This window comes from Paramisgurnus dabryanus, chromosome 18, assembly GCF_030506205.2.
Source record: "Paramisgurnus dabryanus chromosome 18, PD_genome_1.1, whole genome shotgun sequence".
Taxonomy (NCBI): Eukaryota; Metazoa; Chordata; class Actinopteri; order Cypriniformes; family Cobitidae; genus Paramisgurnus; species Paramisgurnus dabryanus.
In genome coordinates, this window is record NC_133354.1 from 36,571,443 (window position 1) to 36,593,797 (window position 22,355).

The 22,355-nt window shown below is 37.0% G+C and overlaps 2 long non-coding RNA genes across 2 annotated transcripts; both read right to left on the reverse strand.

Moving 5' to 3' along the window:
- Positions 1-396: 396 nt before the first annotated feature.
- Positions 397-1,763, reverse strand: LOC135752949 (uncharacterized). Its single transcript, XR_010533400.2, has 3 exons — positions 1,280-1,763; positions 834-882; positions 397-440 (listed from the first exon to the last, which is right to left on the reverse strand). It is a non-coding gene; the product is annotated as an uncharacterized lncRNA (long non-coding RNA).
- A 3,223-nt stretch (positions 1,764-4,986) lies between these two features.
- On the reverse strand, positions 4,987-6,353 carry LOC135752951 (uncharacterized). Its single transcript, XR_010533402.2, has 3 exons — positions 5,870-6,353; positions 5,424-5,472; positions 4,987-5,030 (listed from the first exon to the last, which is right to left on the reverse strand). It is a non-coding gene; the product is annotated as an uncharacterized lncRNA (long non-coding RNA).
- Positions 6,354-22,355: the final 16,002 nt, after the last annotated feature.

The window sequence follows — 22,355 nt, forward strand, 5'->3', positions numbered from 1 at the left end:
GGTTCAGGGTCACATATTTTGCGTTGTGTGCTTTTGGTGTGTTTTCTTTTACATATGTAATGAATTTCGTTGTAATCATTGACTAAACGTGCTGCTGTTTTCTACAGTATGGTGCTTTGGCGCTGTTCGGTTGAGCTGGTGTTGTAGGGACTGTTACATGTGTGCAGTCGACATTGTTGAGGGTTTTATGCTGAGTATTTTTGTGTTGTTGACCTACACTATGCCCATTTTTGATGCGCCGTTATTCAGTATTTTTCCCGTCCTGCTGTAATGTTTTTTCATCTGATCTTTTGTCCCCACCACTTTTGAACACAAACTGACGCCCCTGCTAGTCCTGGATAAATCTAATCCCTGTCTGGGAAACCACCCCTAAGAGTTTTCATTATAATGACTTGCCTATATGGGCTGCAAAATCCTCCTTACATAAAATACTTCAGCTCCTAAAGAAAGATTTTATTGTATTAAATTTAAATGTAAAAATTGTCAGAAAGAAAATGCAACAAGCAGACAATTGGGTGTTTCCTGGAAAGGGGTTATCTTAAAACAGGACTAGGCCTTAGTTTAATTAAGAAATATAACCAGTTTCAAAAAACATGCCATAATAAAAACATTACCTGTGTGCATTTTGAGGAAAAACAAAGGACACTTGTGTATTTTAAGATATGTCAGTGCAAGTTGTTTTCAGTTTGGACAGCTCTTACATTTATTTTAGTCTAGGACTAGTCTAATCCCTGTCCGGGAAACCGCCTCAATATGTATAACGTTATCTAAACTGAAGCTTGATTTACTACTACGAATGAATTATTATATCTTAAGAGTTTAAAATGACTTACCATTAGCTGCAAAGTCCTCCCTACAAATGTCTTTGAAAAACTTTAGCTTCTGAGGAAAGAATGCAGCATCATTAATACTAAATACAGTTAGGTAAAAGCCTTACAACCTCTAAACAGTCAATAAATGGTTAACTTTCACGCTACATTTAAAAAACAGATTTTCTGACGGTACCTTTTTTCATTAACATATACATACACACCAATACATATATTTAACAAAACAATCGGGTGTACTAATTCGATATAACAGGCTGACAGTGCTATCTTTCAAACCTTTAACATTAGCTATAAGCTAAGCTAAGCTACACAGCAGCTTATCACTAATAGCGAGTTAGACACCGCGTTATTGACAACATTTCGCATTCGAAATATGATAGTCTACTGATAAACTTCAGAATGGTCAAACGATAATCAAATATAATTAATTTTAAGATATTTTAACGTACCTTGGGACTGAATCCGTCCGCCTTGAACGACTGGTAAAAATCAAAATACGTGCGTCGTGACGTCATCACACACACGTCAGATGCATTATTCAAATCTCAGAATTCACTTTTCTCTGAAATGCATTTACGAAAACTGTTTCAGTTTTGTACAGCTAAAAGCGGTATGCAATTGACTGAAAAACTACAAAAAAACAAACACTCATATTCCCCTTACGAAAATGAATGTTTTTTTTTTTTGTGGTAAAAGTTTAGTAACCATGTTTTTTTTGGTGTATTGATTATTATTAGCAAAACCACGGTTATTTTGAGGTAAAACACAGTTAATTGGTTTATCCAATGCTTGACTATAGTGAAGTTAAAGTGTACCTTATGTTAATAGTATATTACAAATGTATACATCTACAATATAAAATGTAACTGAACATACTGCTCTCTCGTAATTTTAAGCCCACGTTATTTCTCCATAAAATAATATACATTTGTACACCCCATATACTTTCAAAATGTACTTAAAATATACTGTTTCTAAAAAATACTAAATAATGTATTTTAGAAATATACTGGCAGTGCATTATTATAATGATAACTTTAAGCATACCGATAAAGTATACCTGAAATACATTTTAAAATAAGTTTAAATTTAGTATACTTTAAAAATTGCACAAAACTTTAACTTTAAGTATATTTTTCTAAAGTATACTTTTAGAAAATATACTAAAGTATAATTATTTTGAAGTATGTTAAAAGTTTAATTGTAAAAAATACGCGCAAATATGTTGTAAGCATACTTTAAATATGTTTAAAGAAAGTACATTCCTTTGTAAGTATATTTGTAATGTACTATTGCAAAGTTAAATATACTTGAAATACAATAAAGTATATTTGTTTTTCACCAGGGCAGAAAAGCATTTTTCAAGCGATTTCAGCATTTCAGGTTGGACTGTGACTTTTCATGCAAAAGTGCCCAATTCGGCCTAAAATGCCTTCAGGGGCACTCTTATGATGAGAAATGTCGTTTAAAGGCATTTCCAGCTCAGAAAAACATTTTTCAAGCGATTTCAGAATTTCAGGTTGGACTGTGACTTTTCATGCAAAAGTGCCCAATTCGGCCTAAAATGCCTTCAGGGGCACTCTTATGATGAGAAATGTCGTTTAAAGGCATTTCCAGCTCAGAAAAGCATTTTTCAAGCGATTTCAGAATTTCAGGTTGGACTGTGACTTTTCATGCAAAAGTGCCCAATTCGGCCTAAAATGCCTTCAGAGGCATTCTTTTGATGAGAAATGTCGTTTAAAGGCATTTCCAGCTCAGAAAAGCATTTTTCAAGCGATTTCAGCATTTCAGGTTGGACTGTGACTTTTCATGCAAAAGTGCCCAATTCGGCCTAAAATGCCTTCAGGGGCAATCTTATGATGAGAAATGTCGTTTAAAGGCATTTCCAGCTCAGAAAAGCATTTTTCAAGCGATTTCAGCATTTCAGGTTGGACTGTGACTTTTCATGCAAAAGTGCCCAATTCGGCCTAAAACGCCTTCAGGGGCAATCTTATGATGAGAAATGTCGTTTAAATGCATTTCCAGCTCAGAAAAGCATTTTTCAAGCGATTTCAACATTTCAGGTTGGATTTTGACTTTTCATGCAAAAGTGCCCAATTCGGCCTAAAATGCCTTCAGGAGCATTCTTATGATGAGAAATGTCGTTTAAAGGCATTTCCATCTGAGAAAAGCATTTTTCAAGCGATTTCAACATTTCAGGTTGGATTTTGACTTTTCATGCAAAAGTGCCCAATTCGGCCTAAAATGCCTTCAGGAGCATTCTTATGATGACAAATGTCGTTTAAAGGCATTTCCAGCTGAGAAAAGCATTTTTCAAGCGATTTCAACATTTCAGGTTGGATTTTGACTTTTCATGCCAAAGTGCCCAATTCGGCCTAAAATGCCTTCAGAAGCATTCTTATGATGAGAAATGTCTTTTAAAGGCATTTCCAGCTCAGAAAAGCATTTTTCAAGCGATTTCAGGCATTTCAGGTTGGATTGTGTCTTTTCATGCAAAAGTGCCCAATACGACCTAAAATGCCTTCAGGAGCATTCTTATGATGAGAAATGTCGTTTAAAGGCATTTCCAGCTCAGAAGTGCTACATCAGTGCCCTTTGTTTTACATCGTAAAGCACATAAGTAATGTTTTTAGTGAGGCATGTTTGTTAAAACTATCCTAATTAAACTAAGGTCTAGTCCTCATAGGTGTCATTTACACTGGGGACGCTGGGGACATGTCCCCACCACTTTTTGAAATGGTTGATTTTGTCCCCACCACTTTTTGAAAGCATTTAAGTTAAAATGTTCTGAAAAATCAAACAATACCTGTGCGACTTACACTGCAAAAATGACTTTCTTACTTAGTATTTTTGTCTGGTTTTCAGTAGAAATATCTAAAAATTCTTAAATTAAGATGCTTTTTTTGATGAGCAAAATGACCTAAGAAAATAAGTCTAGTTTTTAGACAAAAAAATACAATTTAAGTGAATTTGTGATTAAAACAAGCAAAAATATCTGCCAATGGGGTGAGAAAAAACATCTAAAAAGATTTATTTTTTCCTAAAAACTTAATTTAAGCAGAATTTTCTCACCCCATTGGCAGATATTTTTGCTTGTTTTAAGCACAAATTCACTTCAATTGTATAGTTTTTGTCTATAAACTAAACATATGTTCTTGATTTAAGAATTTTTAGATAGTTCTACTGAAAACAAGACAAAAATACTAAGAAAGTCAGATTTTCAAGAAAAAATTATTATTTTTGTCTTGTTTTCAGTAAAAATATCTATGTATATAAAAGAGATATCCCGCACACTAATAACTTGCAAAATATTTATTGCGACGTTTCGATCGTAAGATCTTCTTCAGGCATATCTAAAAATTCATAATTAAGATGCTTTGTCTTGATGAGCAAAAATCTAGTTTTTAGACCAAAAATATCAAATTTAAGTGATTTTGTGCATAAAACAAGCAAAAAAATCTGCCAATGGGGTAAGCAATTTTTTTTTAGAATTTTTCTTGAATTTAATGTTTAAGAAAAATGTTCAAGATTTTTTTGCTTACCCCATTGGCAGATTTTTTTGCTTCTTTTATGCACAAAATCACTTACATTTGGTGTTTTCGGTCTAAAAACTAGACTTATTATTTTTTTAGGTCATTTTGCTCATCAAGAAAAAACTTCTTAATTTAAGAATTTTTTTATATTTTTACTGAAAACAAGACAAAAACAGAAAGAAATTTTTTCTTGAAAATCATTTTTTGCAGTGTACGACTGGTTTTGTGGTTCAGGGTCACATATTTTGCGTTGTGTGCTTTTGGTGTGTTTTCTTTTACATATGTAATGAATTTCGTTGTAATCATTGACTAAACGTGCTGCTGTTTTCTACAGTATGGTGCTTTGGCGCTGTTCGGTTGAGCTGGTGTTGTAGGGACTGTTACATGTGTGCAGTCGACATTGTTGAGGGTTTTATGCTGAGTATTTTTGTGTTGTTGACCTACACTATGCCCATTTTTGATGCGCCGTTATTCAGTATTTTTCCCGTCCTGCTGTAATGTTTTTTCATCTGATCTTTTGTCCCCACCACTTTTGAACACAAACTGACGCCCCTGCTAGTCCTGGATAAATCTAATCCCTGTCTGGGAAACCACCCCTAAGAGTTTTCATTATAATGACTTGCCTATATGGGCTGCAAAATCCTCCTTACATAAAATACTTCAGCTCCTAAAGAAAGATTTTATTGTATTAAATTTAAATGTAAAAATTGTCAGAAAGAAAATGCAACAAGCAGACAATTGGGTGTTTCCTGGAAAGGGGTTATCTTAAAACAGGACTAGGCCTTAGTTTAATTAAGAAATATAACCAGTTTCAAAAAACATGCCATAATAAAAACATTACCTGTGTGCATTTTGAGGAAAAACAAAGGACACTTGTGTATTTTAAGATATGTCAGTGCAAGTTGTTTTCAGTTTGGACAGCTCTTACATTTATTTTAGTCTAGGACTAGTCTAATCCCTGTCCGGGAAACCGCCTCAATATGTATAACGTTATCTAAACTGAAGCTTGATTTACTACTACGAATGAATTATTATATCTTAAGAGTTTAAAATGACTTACCATTAGCTGCAAAGTCCTCCCTACAAATGTCTTTGAAAAACTTTAGCTTCTGAGGAAAGAATGCAGCATCATTAATACTAAATACAGTTAGGTAAAAGCCTTACAACCTCTAAACAGTCAATAAATGGTTAACTTTCACGCTACATTTAAAAAACAGATTTTCTGACGGTACCTTTTTTCATTAACATATACATACACACCAATACATATATTTAACAAAACAATCGGGTGTACTAATTCGATATAACAGGCTGACAGTGCTATCTTTCAAACCTTTAACATTAGCTATAAGCTAAGCTAAGCTACACAGCAGCTTATCACTAATAGCGAGTTAGACACCGCGTTATTGACAACATTTCGCATTCGAAATATGATAGTCTACTGATAAACTTCAGAATGGTCAAACGATAATCAAATATAATTAATTTTAAGATATTTTAACGTACCTTGGGACTGAATCCGTCCGCCTTGAACGACTGGTAAAAATCAAAATACGTGCGTCGTGACGTCATCACACACACGTCAGATGCATTATTCAAATCTCAGAATTCACTTTTCTCTGAAATGCATTTACGAAAACTGTTTCAGTTTTGTACAGCTAAAAGCGGTATGCAATTGACTGAAAAACTACAAAAAAACAAACACTCATATTCCCCTTACGAAAATGAATGTTTTTTTTTTTTGTGGTAAAAGTTTAGTAACCATGTTTTTTTTGGTGTATTGATTATTATTAGCAAAACCACGGTTATTTTGAGGTAAAACACAGTTAATTGGTTTATCCAATGCTTGACTATAGTGAAGTTAAAGTGTACCTTATGTTAATAGTATATTACAAATGTATACATCTACAATATAAAATGTAACTGAACATACTGCTCTCTCGTAATTTTAAGCCCACGTTATTTCTCCATAAAATAATATACATTTGTACACCCCATATACTTTCAAAATGTACTTAAAATATACTGTTTCTAAAAAATACTAAATAATGTATTTTAGAAATATACTGGCAGTGCATTATTATAATGATAACTTTAAGCATACCGATAAAGTATACCTGAAATACATTTTAAAATAAGTTTAAATTTAGTATACTTTAAAAATTGCACAAAACTTTAACTTTAAGTATATTTTTCTAAAGTATACTTTTAGAAAATATACTAAAGTATAATTATTTTGAAGTATGTTAAAAGTTTAATTGTAAAAAATACGCGCAAATATGTTGTAAGCATACTTTAAATATGTTTAAAGAAAGTACATTCCTTTGTAAGTATATTTGTAATGTACTATTGCAAAGTTAAATATACTTGAAATACAATAAAGTATATTTGTTTTTCACCAGGGCAGAAAAGCATTTTTCAAGCGATTTCAGCATTTCAGGTTGGACTGTGACTTTTCATGCAAAAGTGCCCAATTCGGCCTAAAATGCCTTCAGGGGCACTCTTATGATGAGAAATGTCGTTTAAAGGCATTTCCAGCTCAGAAAAACATTTTTCAAGCGATTTCAGAATTTCAGGTTGGACTGTGACTTTTCATGCAAAAGTGCCCAATTCGGCCTAAAATGCCTTCAGGGGCACTCTTATGATGAGAAATGTCGTTTAAAGGCATTTCCAGCTCAGAAAAGCATTTTTCAAGCGATTTCAGAATTTCAGGTTGGACTGTGACTTTTCATGCAAAAGTGCCCAATTCGGCCTAAAATGCCTTCAGAGGCATTCTTTTGATGAGAAATGTCGTTTAAAGGCATTTCCAGCTCAGAAAAGCATTTTTCAAGCGATTTCAGCATTTCAGGTTGGACTGTGACTTTTCATGCAAAAGTGCCCAATTCGGCCTAAAATGCCTTCAGGGGCAATCTTATGATGAGAAATGTCGTTTAAAGGCATTTCCAGCTCAGAAAAGCATTTTTCAAGCGATTTCAGCATTTCAGGTTGGACTGTGACTTTTCATGCAAAAGTGCCCAATTCGGCCTAAAACGCCTTCAGGGGCAATCTTATGATGAGAAATGTCGTTTAAATGCATTTCCAGCTCAGAAAAGCATTTTTCAAGCGATTTCAGCATTTCAGGTTGGACTGTGACTTTTCATGCAAAAGTGCCAAATTCGGCTTAAAATGCCTTCAGGGGCATTCTTTTGATGAGAAATGTCGTTTAAAGGCATTTCCAGCTCAGAAAAGCATTTTTCAAGCGATTTCAGCATTTCAGGTTGGACTGTGACTTTTCATGCAAAAGTGCCCAATTCGGCCTAAAATGCCTTCAGGGGCACTCTTATGATGAGAAATGTCGTTTAAAGGCATTTCCAGCTCAGAAAAGCATTTTTCAAGCGATTTCAGCATTTCAGGTTGGACTGTGACTTTTCATGCAAAAGTGCCCAATTCGGCCTAAAATGCCTTCAGGGGAATTCTTATGATGAGAAATGTCGTTTAAAGGCATTTCCAGCTCAGAAAAGCATTTTTCAAGCGATTTCAGCATTTCAGGTTGGACTGTGACTTTTCATGCAAAAGTGCCCAATTCGGCCTAAAATGCCTTCAGGGGCAATCTTATGATGAGAAATGTCGTTTAAAGGCATTTCCAGCTCAGAAAAGCATTTTTCAAGCGATTTCAGCATTTCAGGTTGGACTGTGACTTTTCATGCAAAAGTGCCCAATTCGGCCTAAAATGCCTTCAGGGGCACTCTTTTGATGAGAAATGTCGTTTAAAGGCATTTCCAGCTCAGAAAAGCATTTTTCAAGCGATTTCAGCATTTCAGGTTGGACTGTGACTTTTCATGCAAAAGTGCCCAATTCGGCCTAAAATGCCTTCAGGGGCAATCTTATGATGAGAAATGTCGTTTAAAGGCATTTCCAGCTCAGAAAAGCATTTTTCAAGCGATTTCAGCATTTCAGGTTGGACTGTGACTTTTCATGCAAAAGTGCCCAATTCGGCCTAAAATGCCTTCAGGGGCACTCTTTTGATGAGAAATGTCGTTTAAAGGCATTTCCAGCTCAGAAAAGCATTTTTCAAGCGATTTCAGCATTTCAGGTTGGACTGTGACTTTTCATGCAAAAGTGCCCAATTCGGCCTAAAATGCCTTCAGGGGCACTCTTTTGATGAGAAATGTCGTTTAAAAGGCATTTCCAGCTCAGAAAAGCATTTTTCAAGCGATTTCAGCATTTCAGGTTGGACTGTGACTTTTCATGCAAAAGTGCCCAATTCGGCCTAAAATGCCTTCAGGGGCAATCTTATGATGAGAAATGTCATTTAATGGCATTTCCAGCTCAGAAAAGCATTTTTCAAGCGATTTCAGCATTTCAGGTTGGACTGTGACTTTTCATGCAAAAGTGCCCAATTCGGCCTAAAATGCCTTCAGGGGCAATCTTATGATGAGAAATGTCGTTTAAAGGCATTTCCAGCTCAGAAAAGCATTTTTCAAGCGATTTCAGCATTTCAGGTTGGACTGTGACTTTTCATTGAAAAGTGCCCAATTCGGCCTAAAATGCCTTCAGGGGCAATCTTATGATGAGAAATGTCGTTTAAAGGCATTTCCAGCTCAGAAAAGCATTTTTCAAGCGATTTCAGCATTTCAGGTTGGACTGTGACTTTTCATGCAAAAGTGCCCAATTCGGCCTAAAATGCCTTCAGGGGCACTCTTATGATGAGAAATGTCGATTAAATGCATTTCCAGCTCAGAAAAGCATTTTTCAAGCGATTTCAGCATTTCAGGTTGGACTGTGACTTTTCATGCAAAAGTGCCCAATTCGGCCTAAAATGCCTTCAGGGGCAATCTTATGATGAGAAATGTCGTTTAAAGGCATTTCCAGCTCAGAAAAGCATTTTTCAAGCGATTTCAGCATTTCAGGTTGGACTGTGACTTTTCATGCAAAAGTGCCCAATTCGGCCTAAAATGCCTTCAGGGGCAATCTTATGATGAGAAATGTCGTTTAAAGGCATTTCCAGCTCAGAAAAGCATTTTTCAAGCGATTTCAGCATTTCAGGTTGGACTGTGACTTTTCATGCAAAAGTGCCCAATTCGGCCTAAAATGCCTTCAGGGGCACTCTTATGATGAGAAATGTCGTTTAAAGGCATTTCCAGCTCAGAAAAGCATTTTTCAAGCGATTTCAGCATTTCAGGTCGGACTGTGACTTTTCATGCAAAAGTGCCCAATTCGGCCTAAAATGCCTTCAGGGGCATTCTTTTGATGAGAAATGTCGTTTAAAGGCATTTCCAGCTCAGAAAAGCATTTTTCAAGCGATTTCAGCATTTCAGGTTGGACTGTGACTTTTCATGCAAAAGTGCCCAATTCGGCCTAAAATGCCTTCAGGGGAATTCTTATGATGAGAAATGTCGTTTAAAGGCATTTCCAGCTCAGAAAAGCATTTTTCAAGCGATTTCAGCATTTCAGGTTGGACTGTGACTTTTCATGCAAAAGTGCCCAATTCTGCCTAAAATGCCTTCAGGGGAATTCTTATGATGAGAAATGTCGTTTAAAGGCATTTCCAGCTCAGAAAAGCATTTTTCAAGCGATTTCAGCATTTCAGGTTGGACTGTGACTTTTCATGCAAAAGTGCCCAATTCGGCCTAAAATGCCTTCAGGGGAATTCTTATGATGAGAACAGCCATTTAAGTATGCCCGTGTGCCCCTGGCTCTTCAGTGGTCGTTCACACTTAGGGGGCCTTATGAGCTCATCAAGTTTTGATTGCTGTGTTAATATCCTTGGATCGACTCATCATATTTTAAAATGGGTTTTCACACTTTTACAGCACCACGCGGAAATTTAGCTGTTTACTGTCTTTTCTAAATTTAAACAAAGTACAGCATATATTCTCAAATAGTATTTACAAGAATGAAAATGAGAGGGATGCAAAATCTTTAAGTGGAACAGTACCTACTACTGTCTGAAGTGGGAGTTGAAAAAAGACACAAAGAGGAACAACAATTGATGAACAAACACCAACAAGACTGCCCCAAAGAGATGCACTTATTCTTTGAGAGATTAATGAATGCTTCTCTTTGTAGAAATCTAGAGTAGGATATGGACATAAAGAACAATAAACCAAGGCCACGAAGTCAGTCAGCAAAAAATTACCCCAACTTGATAGCACTTTCTAATCAAGATGGAAGGATAATGCTAAAGTTGGAGCAAATATCAGCTTGTTCTCATTTAAGCATGCATTTTATTGCAAGTAGGTTGTTGGAGCTCGTGTGAAAGAAATACCGCAGGAAAGATGTGGGGTCTTGCCTGCAGTTCACTACACAATTAAAACTACCCCAAATAGAAGCACTTATGAATATTTTACCAATCAATGCTGCCATTTGAAGTAATCTTACTGTGTTTTATCCTCTGATTGAATGAGCATTGCTCGAATAATTCAGCATAGAGTTCCCGAAAGGTCTTCTCTTAGCAGCATAGGTCACTTAAAACTACCCCAACAAATAGCACTTACTGAATACAACAGACAAGTCAGTGCAATTGCAAGGGTACTGATAGTAACATTATTTTCAGCTAAAAACAATTGAAATCTCTAGCAGTAATGGACATCACTTACAGACAGAGACAGGAGTAATGTGTTGCATGCTGAAAGATCTAGCTGGTCTGAGGCTAGCTGTTTAACAACAGCCATTTAAGTATGTCCGTGTGCCCCTGGCTCTTCAGTGGTCGTTCACACTTAGGGGGCCTTCTGAGCTCATCAAGTTTTGATTGCTGTGTTAATATCCTTGGAACGACTCATCATATTTTAAAATGGGTTTTCACACTTTTACAGCACAACATGGAAATTTAGCTGTTTACTGACTTTTCTAAATTTAAACAAAGTACAGCATATATTCTCAAATAGTATTTACAAGATTGAAAATGAGAGGGATGCAAATATTTAAGTGGAACAGTACCTACTACTGTCTGAAGTGGGAGTTGAAAAAAGACACAAAGAGGAACAACAATTGATGAACAAACACCAACAAGACTGCCCCAAAGAGATGCACTTATTCTTTGAGAGATTAATTAATGCTTCTCTGTGTAGAAATCCAGAGTAGGATGTGGACATAAAGAACAATAAACCAAGGCCACGAAGTCAGTCAGCAAAAAATTACCCCAACTTGATAGCACTTTCTAATCAAGATGGAAGGATAATGCTAAAGTTGGAGCAAATATCAGCTTGTTCTCATTTAAGCATGCATTTTATTGCAAGTAGGTTGTTGGAGCTCGTGTGAAAGAAATACCAAAGGAAAGATGTGGGGTTTTTCCTGCAGTTCACTACACAATTAAAACTACCCCAAAGAGAAGCACTTTTGAATATTTGACCAATCAATGCTGCCATTTGAAGTAATATTACTGTGTTTTATCCTCTGATTGAATGAGCATTGCTCGAATAAGTCAGCATGGAGTTCCCGAAAGGTCTTCTCATTAGCAGCATAGGTCACTTAAAACTACCCCAACAAATAGCACTTACTGAATAAAACAGACAAGTCAGTGCCATTGCAAAGGTACTGATAGTTACCGCTGCTTGAATGAGCATTGCTCAAGGAAGTCAGCATGGAGTTCCTGAAGTCTTCTCTTTTGCAGCATAGGTCACTTAAAACTACCCCAACAAATAGCACTTACTGAATACAACACAAGTCAGTGCCATTGCAAAGGTACTGATAGTAACAGCTTTGGGGGCTAAAAACGAATGAAATCTTTAGCAGCAATGGACTTCACTTACAGACAGAGACAGGAGAAATGTGTTGCTTTCTGGTAGATCTAAGTGGTCTGAGGCTAGCTGTTTAACAACAGCCATTTAAGTATGTCCGTGTGCCCCTGGCTCTTCAGTGGTCGTTCACACTTTGGGTCGTTCTGAGCTATTCAAGTTTTGATTGCTGTGTTAATATCCTTGGAATGACTCATATTTTAAAATGGGTTTTCACACTTTTACAGCACTACACGGAAATTTAGCTGTTTACTCCCTTTTCTAAATTTAAACAAAGTACAGCATATATTCTCAAATAGTATTTACAAGAATGAAAATGAGATGAACGCAAAATCTTTAAGTGGAACAGTACCTACTACTGTCTGAAGTGGGAGTTGAAAAAAGACACAAAGAGGAACAACAATTGATGAACAAACATCAAAAAGACTGCCCCAAAGAGATGCACTTATTCTTTGAGAGATTAATGAATGCTTCTCTTTGTAGAAATCCAGAGTAGGATATGGACATAAAGAACAATAAACCAAGGCCACGAAGTCAGTCAGCAAAAAATTACCCCAACTTGATAACACTTTCTAATCAAGATGGAAGGATAATGCTAAAGTTGTCTTAAAGTTGTCGTGTCTGCAGTTCACTACACTATTAAAACTACCCCAAAGAGAAGCACTTATGAATATTTGACCAATCAATGCTGCCATTTGAAGTAATCTTACTGTGTTGTATCCTCTGCTTGAATGAGCATTGCTCAAGGAAGTCAGCATGGAGTTGATGAAGTCTTCTCTTTTGCAGCATAGGTCACTTAAAACTACCCCAACAAAGAGCACTTACTGAATAAAACAGACAAGTCAGTGCCATTGCAAGTACTGATAGTGACCGCTGCTTGAATGAGCATTGCTCAAGGAAGTCAGCATGGAGTTCCTGAACTCTTCTCTTTTGCAGCATAGGTCACTTAAAACTACCCCAACAAATAGCACTTACTGAATACAACACAAGTCAATGCCATTGCAAAGGTACTGATAGTAACAGCTTTGTGGGCTAAAAAAGAATGAAATCTTTAGCAGCAATGGACTTAACTTACAGACAGAGACAGGAGTAATGTGTTGCATGCTGAAAGATCTAGCTGGTCTGAGGCTAGCTGTTTAACAACAGCCATTTAAGTATGTCCGTGTGCCCCTGGCTCTTCAGTGGTCGTTCACACTTTTGGGTCCTTCTGAGCTCATCAAGTTTTGATTGCTGTGTTAATATCCTTGGAACGACTCATCATATTTTAAAATGGGTTTTCACACTTTTACAGCACAACACGGAAATTTAGCTGTTTACTGTCTTTTCTAAATTTAAACAAAGTACAGCATATATTCTCAAATAGTATTTACAAGAATGAAAATGAGATGAACGCAAAATCTTTAAGTGGAACAGTACCTACTACTGTCTGAAGTGGGAGTTGAAAAAAGACACAAAGAGGAACAACAATTGATGAACAAACACCAACAAGACTGCCCCAAAGAGATGCACTTATTCTTTGAGAGATTAATGAATGCTTCTCTTTGTAGAAATCCAGAGTAGGATATGGACATAAAGAACAATAAACCAAGGCCACGAAGTCAGTCAGCAAAAAATTACCCCAACTTGATAGCACTTTCTAATCAAGATGGAAGGATAATGCTAAAGTTGGAGCAAATATCAGCTTGTTCTCATTTAAGCATGCATTTTATTGCAAGTAGGTTGTTGGAGCTCGTGTGAAAGAAATACCACAGGAAAGATGTGGGGTCTTGCCTGCAGTTCACTACACAATTAAAACTACCCCAAAGAGAAGCACTTATGAATATTTGACCAATCAATGCTGCCATTTGAAGTAATCTTACTGTGTTTTATCCTCTGATTGAATGAGCATTGCTCGAATAATTCAGTATAGAGTTCCCGAAAGGTCTTCTCTTAGCAGCATAGGTCACTTAAAACTACCCCAACAAATAACACTTACTGAATACAACAGACAAGTCAGTGCAATTGCAAGGGTACTGATAGTAACATTATTTTCAGCTAAAAACAATTGAAATCTCTAGCAGTAATGGACATCACTTACAGACAGAGACAGGAGTAATGTGTTGCTTTCTGGTAGATCTAGCTGGTCTGAGGCTAGCTGTTTAACAACAGCCATTTAAGCATGTCCGTGTGCCACTGGCTCTTCAGTGGTCGTTCACACTTAGGGGGCCTTATGAGCTCATCAAGTTTTGATTGCTGTGTTAATATCCTTGGATCGACTCATCATATTTTAAAATGGGTTTTCACACTTTTACAGCACCACGCGGAAATTTAGCTGTTTACTGTCTTTTCTAAATTTAAACAAAGTACAGCATATATTCTCAAATAGTATTTACAAGAATGAAAATGAGAGGGATGCAAAATCTTTAAGTGGAACAGTACCTACTACTGTCTGAAGTGGGAGTTGAAAAAAGACACAAAGAGGAACAACAATTGATGAACAAACACCAACAAGACTGCCCCAAAGAGATGCACTTATTCTTTGAGAGATTAATGAATGCTTCTCTTTGTAGAAATCTAGAGTAGGATATGGACATAAAGAACAATAAACCAAGGCCACAAAGTCAGTCAGCAAAAAATTACCCCAACTTGATAGCACTTTCTAATCAAGATGGAAGGATAATGCTAAAGTTGGAGCAAATATCAGCTTGTTCTCATTTAAGCATGCATTTTATTGCAAGTAGGTTGTTGGAGCTCGTGTGAAAGAAATACCGCAGGAAAGATGTGGGGTCTTGCCTGCAGTTCACTACACAATTAAAACTACCCCAAATAGAAGCACTTATGAATATTTTACCAATCAATGCTGCCATTTGAAGTAATCTTACTGTGTTTTATCCTCTGATTGAATGAGCATTGCTCGAATAATTCAGCATAGAGTTCCCGAAAGGTCTTCTCTTAGCAGCATAGGTCACTTAAAACTACCCCAACAAATAGCACTTACTGAATACAACAGACAAGTCAGTGCAATTGCAAGGGTACTGATAGTAACATTATTTTCAGCTAAAAACAATTGAAATCTCTAGCAGTAATGGACATCACTTACAGACAGAGACAGGAGTAATGTGTTGCATGCTGAAAGATCTAGCTGGTCTGAGGCTAGCTGTTTAACAACAGCCATTTAAGTATGTCCGTGTGCCCCTGGCTCTTCAGTGGTCGTTCACACTTAGGGGGCCTTCTGAGCTCATCAAGTTTTGATTGCTGTGTTAATATCCTTGGAACGACTCATCATATTTTAAAATGGGTTTTCACACTTTTACAGCACAACATGGAAATTTAGCTGTTTACTGACTTTTCTAAATTTAAACAAAGTACAGCATATATTCTCAAATAGTATTTACAAGAATGAAAATGAGAGGGATGCAAATATTTAAGTGGAACAGTACCTACTACTGTCTGAAGTGGGAGTTGAAAAAAGACACAAAGAGGAACAACAATTGATGAACAAACACCAACAAGACTGCCCCAAAGAGATGCACTTATTCTTTGAGAGATTAATTAATGCTTCTCTGTGTAGAAATCCAGAGTAGGATGTGGACATAAAGAACAATAAACCAAGGCCACGAAGTCAGTCAGCAAAAAATTACCCCAACTTGATAGCACTTTCTAATCAAGATGGAAGGATAATGCTAAAGTTGGAGCAAATATCAGCTTGTTCTCATTTAAGCATGCATTTTATTGCAAGTAGGTTGTTGGAGCTCGTGTGAAAGAAATACCAAAGGAAAGATGTGGGGTTTTTCCTGCAGTTCACTACACAATTAAAACTACCCCAAAGAGAAGCACTTTTGAATATTTGACCAATCAATGCTGCCATTTGAAGTAATCTTACTGTGTTTTATCCTCTGATTGAATGAGCATTGCTCGAATAAGTCAGCATGGAGTTCCCGAAAGGTCTTCTCATTAGCAGCATAGGTCACTTAAAACTACCCCAACAAATAGCACTTACTGAATAAAACAGACAAGTCAGTGCCATTGCAAAGGTACTGATAGTTACCGCTGCTTGAATGAGCATTGCTCAAGGAAGTCAGCATGGAGTTCCTGAAGTCTTCTCTTTTGCAGCATAGGTCACTTAAAACTACCCCAACAAATAGCACTTACTGTATACAACACAAGTCAGTGCCATTGCAAAGGTACTGATAGTAACAGCTTTGGGGGCTAAAAACGAATGAAATCTTTAGCAGCAATGGACTTCACTTACAGACAGAGACAGGAGAAATGTGTTGCTTTCTGGTAGATCTAAGTGGTCTGAGGCTAGCTGTTTAACAACAGCCATTTAAGTATGTCCGTGTGCCCCTGGCTCTTCAGTGGTCGTTCACACTTTGGGTCGTTCTGAGCTATTCAAGTTTTGATTGCTGTGTTAATATCCTTGGAATGACTCATATTTTAAAATGGGTTTTCACACTTTTACAGCACTACACGGAAATTTAGCTGTTTACTGCCTTTTCTAAATTTAAACAAAGTACAGCATATATTCTCAAATAGTATTTACAAGAATGAAAATGAGATGAACGCAAAATCTTTAAGTGGAACAGTACCTACTACTGTCTGAAGTGGGAGTTGAAAAAAGACACAAAGAGGAACAACAATTGATGAACAAACACCAAAAAGACTGCCCCAAAGAGATGCACTTATTCTTTGAGAGATTAATGAATGCTTCTCTTTGTAGAAATCCAGAGTAGGATATGGACATAAAGAACAATAAACCAAGGCCACGAAGTCAGTCAGCAAAAAATTACCCCAACTTGATAACACTTTCTAATCAAGATGGAAGGATAATGCTAAAGTTGTCTTAAAGTTGTCGTGTCTGCAGTTCACTACACTATTAAAACTACCCCAAAGAGAAGCACTTATGAATATTTGACCAATCAATGCTGCCATTTGAAGTAATCTTACTGTGTTGTATCCTCTGCTTGAATGAGCATTGCTCAAGGAAGTCAGCATGGAGTTGATGAAGTCTTCTCTTTTGCAGCATAGGTCACTTAAAACTACCCCAACAAATAGCACTTACTGAATAAAACAGACAAGTCAGTGCCATTGCAAGTACTGATAGTGACCGCTGCTTGAATGAGCATTGCTCAAGGAAGTCAGCATGGAGTTCCTGAAGTCTTCTCTTTTGCAGCATAGGTCACTTAAAACTACCCCAACAAATAGCACTTACTGAATACAACACAAGTCAATGCCATTGCAAAGGTACTGATAGTAACAGCTTTGTGGGCTAAACACGAATGAAATCTTTAGCAGCAATGGACTTCACTTACAGACAGAGACAGGAGAAATGTGTTGCTTTCTGGTAGATCTAGCTGGTCTGAGGCTAGCTGTTTAACAACAGCCATTTAAGTATGTCCGTGTGCCCCTGGCTCTTCAGTGGTCGTTCACACTTAGGGGGCCATATGAGCTCATCAAGTTTTGATTGCTGTGTTAATATCCTTGGAACGACTCATCATATTTTAAAATGGGTTTTCACACTTTTACAGCACAACACGGAAATTTAGCTGTTTACTGCCTTTTCTAAATTTAAACAAAGTACAGCATATATTCTCAAATAGTATTTACAAGAATGAAAATGAGATGAACGCAAAATCTTTAAGTGGAACAGTACCTACTACTGTCTGAAGTGGGAGTTGAAAAAAGACACAAAGAGGAACAACAATTGATGAACAAACACCAACAAGACTGCCCCAAAGAGATGCACTTATTCTTTGAGAGATTAATTAATGCTTCTCTTTGTAGAAATCTAGAGTAGGATATGGACATAAAGAACAATAAACCAAGGCCATGAAGTCAGTCAGCAAAAAAATACCCCAACTTGATAGCACTTTCTAATCAAGATGGAAGGATAATGCTAAAGTTGGAGCAAATATCAGCTTGTTCTCATTTAAGCATGCATTTTATTGCAAGTAGGTTGTTGGAGCTCGTGTGAAAGAAATACCACAGGAAAGATGTGGGGTCTTGCCTGCAGTTCACTACACAATTAAAACTACCCCAAAGAGAAGCACTTTTGAATATTTGACCAATCAATGCTGCCATTTGAAGTAATATTACTGTGTTGTATCCTCTGCTTGAATGAGCATTGCTCAAGGAAGTCAGCATGGAGTTCCTGAAGTCTTCTCTTTTGCAGCATAGGTCACTTAAAACTACCCCAACAAATAGCACTTACTGAATACAACACAAGTCAATGCCATTGCAAAGGTACTGATAGTATCAGCTTTGTGGGCTAAAAACGAATGAAATCTTTAGCAGCAATGGACTTAACTTACAGACAGAGACAGGAGTAATGTGTTGCATGCTGAAAGATCTAGCTGGTCTGAGGCTAGCTGTTTAACAACAGCCATTTAAGTATGTCCGTGTGCCACTGGCTCTTCAGTGGTCGTTCACACTTAGGGGGCCATATGAGCTCATCAAGTTTTGATTGCTGTGTTAATATCCTTGGAACGACTCATCATATTTTAAAATGGGTTTTTAACACTTTTACAGCACAACACGGAAATTTAGCTGTTTACTGCCTTTTCTAAATTTAAACAAAGTACAGCATATATTCTCAAATAGTATTTACAAGAATGAAAATGAGATGAACGCAAAATCTTTAAGTGGAACAGTACCTACTACTGTCTGAAGTGGGAGTTGAAAAAAGACACAAAGAGGAACAACAATTGATGAACAAACACCAACAAGACTGCCCCAAAGAGATGCACTTATTCTTTGAGAGATTAATGAATGCTTCTCTTTGTAGAAATCCAGAGTAGGATGTGGACATAAAGAACAATAAACCAAGGCCACGAAGTCAGTCAGCAAAAAATGACCCCAACTTGATAGCACTTTCTAATCAAGATGGAAGGATAATGCTAAAGTTGGAGCAAATATCAGCTTGTTCTCATTTAAGCATGCATTTTATTGCAAGTAGGTTGTTGGAGCTCGTGTGAAAGAAATACCAAAGGAAAGATGTGGGGTTTTTCCTGCAGTTCACTACACAATTAAAACTACCCCAAAGAGAAGCACTTTTGAATATTTGACCAATCAATGCTGCCATTTGAAGTAATATTACTGTGTTTTATCCTCTGATTGAATGAGCATTGCTCGAATAAGTCAGCATGGAGTTCCCGAAAGGTCTTCTCATTAGCAGCATAGGTCACTTAAAACTACCCCAACAAATAGCACTTACTGAATAAAACAGACAAGTCAGTGCCATTGCAAAGGTACTGATAGTTACCGCTGCTTGAATGAGCATTGCTCAAGGAAGTCAGCATGGAGTTCCTGAAGTCTTCTCTTTTGCAGCATAGGTCACTTAAAACTACCCCAACAAATAGCACTTACTGAATACAACACAAGTCAGTGCCATTGCAAAGGTACTGATAGTAACAGCTTTGGGGGCTAAAAACGAATGAAATCTTTAGCAGCAATGGACTTCACTTACAGACAGAGACAGGAGAAATGTGTTGCTTTCTGGTAGATCTAAGTGGTCTGAGGCTAGCTGTTTAACAACAGCCATTTAAGTATGTCCGTGTGCCCCTGGCTCTTCAGTGGTCGTTCACACTTTGGGTCGTTCTGAGCTATTCAAGTTTTGATTGCTGTGTTAATATCCTTGGAATGACTCATATTTTAAAATGGGTTTTCACACTTTTACAGCACTACACGGAAATTTAGCTGTTTACTGCCTTTTCTAAATTTAAACAAAGTACAGCATATATTCTCAAATAGTATTTACAAGAATGAAAATGAGATGAACGCAAAATCTTTAGGTGGAACAGTACCTACTACTGTCTGAAGTGGGAGTTGAAAAAAGACACAAAGAGGAACAACAATTGATGAACAAACACCAACAAGACTGCCCCAAAGAGATGCACTTATTCTTTGAGAGATTAATGAATGCTTCTCTTTGTAGAAATCCAGAGTAGGATATGGACATAAAGAACAATAAACCAAGGCCACGAAGTCAGTCAGCAAAAAATTACCCCAACTTGATAGCACTTTCTAATCAAGATGGAAGGATAATGCTAAAGTTGTCTTAAAGTTGTCTTGTCTGCAGTTATTTACACTATTAAAACTACCCCAAAGAGAAGCACTTATGAATATTTGACCAATCAATGCTGCCATTTGAAGTAATCTTACTGTGTTGTATCCTCTGCTTGAATGAGCATTGCTCAAGGAAGTCAGCATGGAGTTGATGAAGTCTTCTCTTTTGCAGCATAGGTCACTTAAAACTACCCCAACAAATAGCACTTACTGAATAAAACAGACAAGTCAGTGCCATTGCAAGTACTGATAGTGACCGCTGCTTGAATGAGCATTGCTCAAGGAAGTCAGCATGGAGTTCCTGAAGTCTTCTCTTTTGCAGCATAGGTCACTTAAAACTACCCCAACAAATAGCACTTACTGAATACAACACAAGTCAATGCCATTGCAAAGGTACTGATAGTAACAGCTTTGTGGGTTAAACACGAATGAAATCTTTAGCAGCAATGGACTTCACTTACAGACAGAGACAGGAGAAATGTGTTGCTTTCTGGTAGATCTAGCTGGTCTGAGGCTAGCTGTTTAACAACAGCCATTTAAGTATGTCTGTGTGCCCCTGGCTCTTCAGTGGTCGTTCACACTTATGGGTCCTTCTGAGCTCATCAAGTTTTGATTGCTGTGTTAATATCCTTGGAAAGACTCATGATATTTTAAAATGGGTTTTCACACTTTTACAGCACAACACGGAAATTTAGCTGTTTACTGCCTTTTCTAAATTTAAACAAAGTACAGCATATATTCTCAAATAGTATTTACAAGAATGAAAATGAGATGAACGCAAAATCTTTAAGTGGAACAGTACCTACTACTGTCTGAAGTGGGAGTTGAAAAAAGACACAAAGAGGAACAACAATTGATGAACAAACACCAACAAGACTGCCCCAAAGAGATGCACTTATTCTTTGAGAGATTAATGAATGCTTCTCTTTGTAGAAATCTAGAGTAGGATATGGACATAAAGAACAATAAACCAAGGCCACGAAGTCAGTCAGCAAAAAATTACCCCAACTTGATAGCACTTTCTAATCAAGATGGAAGGATAATGCTAAAGTTGGAGCAAATATCAGCTTGTTCTCATTTAAGCATGCATTTTATTGCAAGTAGGTTGTTGGAGCTTGTGTGAAAGAAATACCAAAGGAAAGATGTGGGGTCTTTCCTTCAGTTCACTACACAATTAAAACTACCCCAAAGAGAAGCACTTTTGAATATTTGACCAATCAATGCTGCCATTTGAAGTAATATTACTGTGTTGTATCCTCTGCTTGAATGAGCATTGCTCAAGGAAGTCAGCATGGAGTTCCTGATTTCTTCTCTTTTGCAGCATAGGTCACTTAAAACTACCCCAACAAATAGCACTTACTGAATACAACAGACAAGTCAGTGCAATTGCAAGGGTACTGATAGTAACATTATTTTCAGCTAAAAACAATTGAAATCTCTAGCAGTAATGGACTTAACTTACAGACAGAGACAGGAGTAATGTGTTGCATGCTGAAAGATCTAGCTGGTCTGAGGCTAGCTGTTTAATAACAGCCATTTAAGTATGTCCGTGTGCCACTGGCTCTTCAGTGGTCGTTCACACTTAGGGGGCCTTCTGAGCTCATCAAGTTTTGATTGCTGTGTTAATATCCTTGGAACGACTCATCATATTTTAAAATGGGTTTTCATGACTTTTGCATGAAAAGTCAAAATCCAACCTGAAATGTTGAAATAGCTTGAAAAATGCTTTTCTCAGCTGGAAATGCCTTTAAACGACATTTCTCATCAAAAGAATTCCCCTGAAGGCATTTTAGGCCGAATTGGGCACTTTTGCATGAAAAGTCACAGTCCAACCTGAAATCCTGAAATCGCTTGAAAAATGCTTTTCTGAGCTGGAAATGCCTTTAAACGACATTTCTCATCATAAGAATGCCCCTGAAGGCATTTTAGGCCGAATTGGGCACTTTTGCATGAAAAGTCACAGTCCAACCTGAAATGCTGAAATCGCTTGAAAAATACTTTTCTGAGCTGGAAATGCCTTTAAACGACATTTCTCATCAAAAGAATTCCCCTGAAGGCATTTTAGGCCGAATTGGGCACTTTTGCATGAAAAGTCACAGTCCAACCTGAAATGCTGAAATCGCTTGAAAAATGCTTTTCTGAGCTGGAAATGCCTTTAAACGACATTTCTCATCAAATGAATTCCCCTGAAGGCATTTTAGGCCGAATTGGGCACTTTTGCATGAAAAGTCACA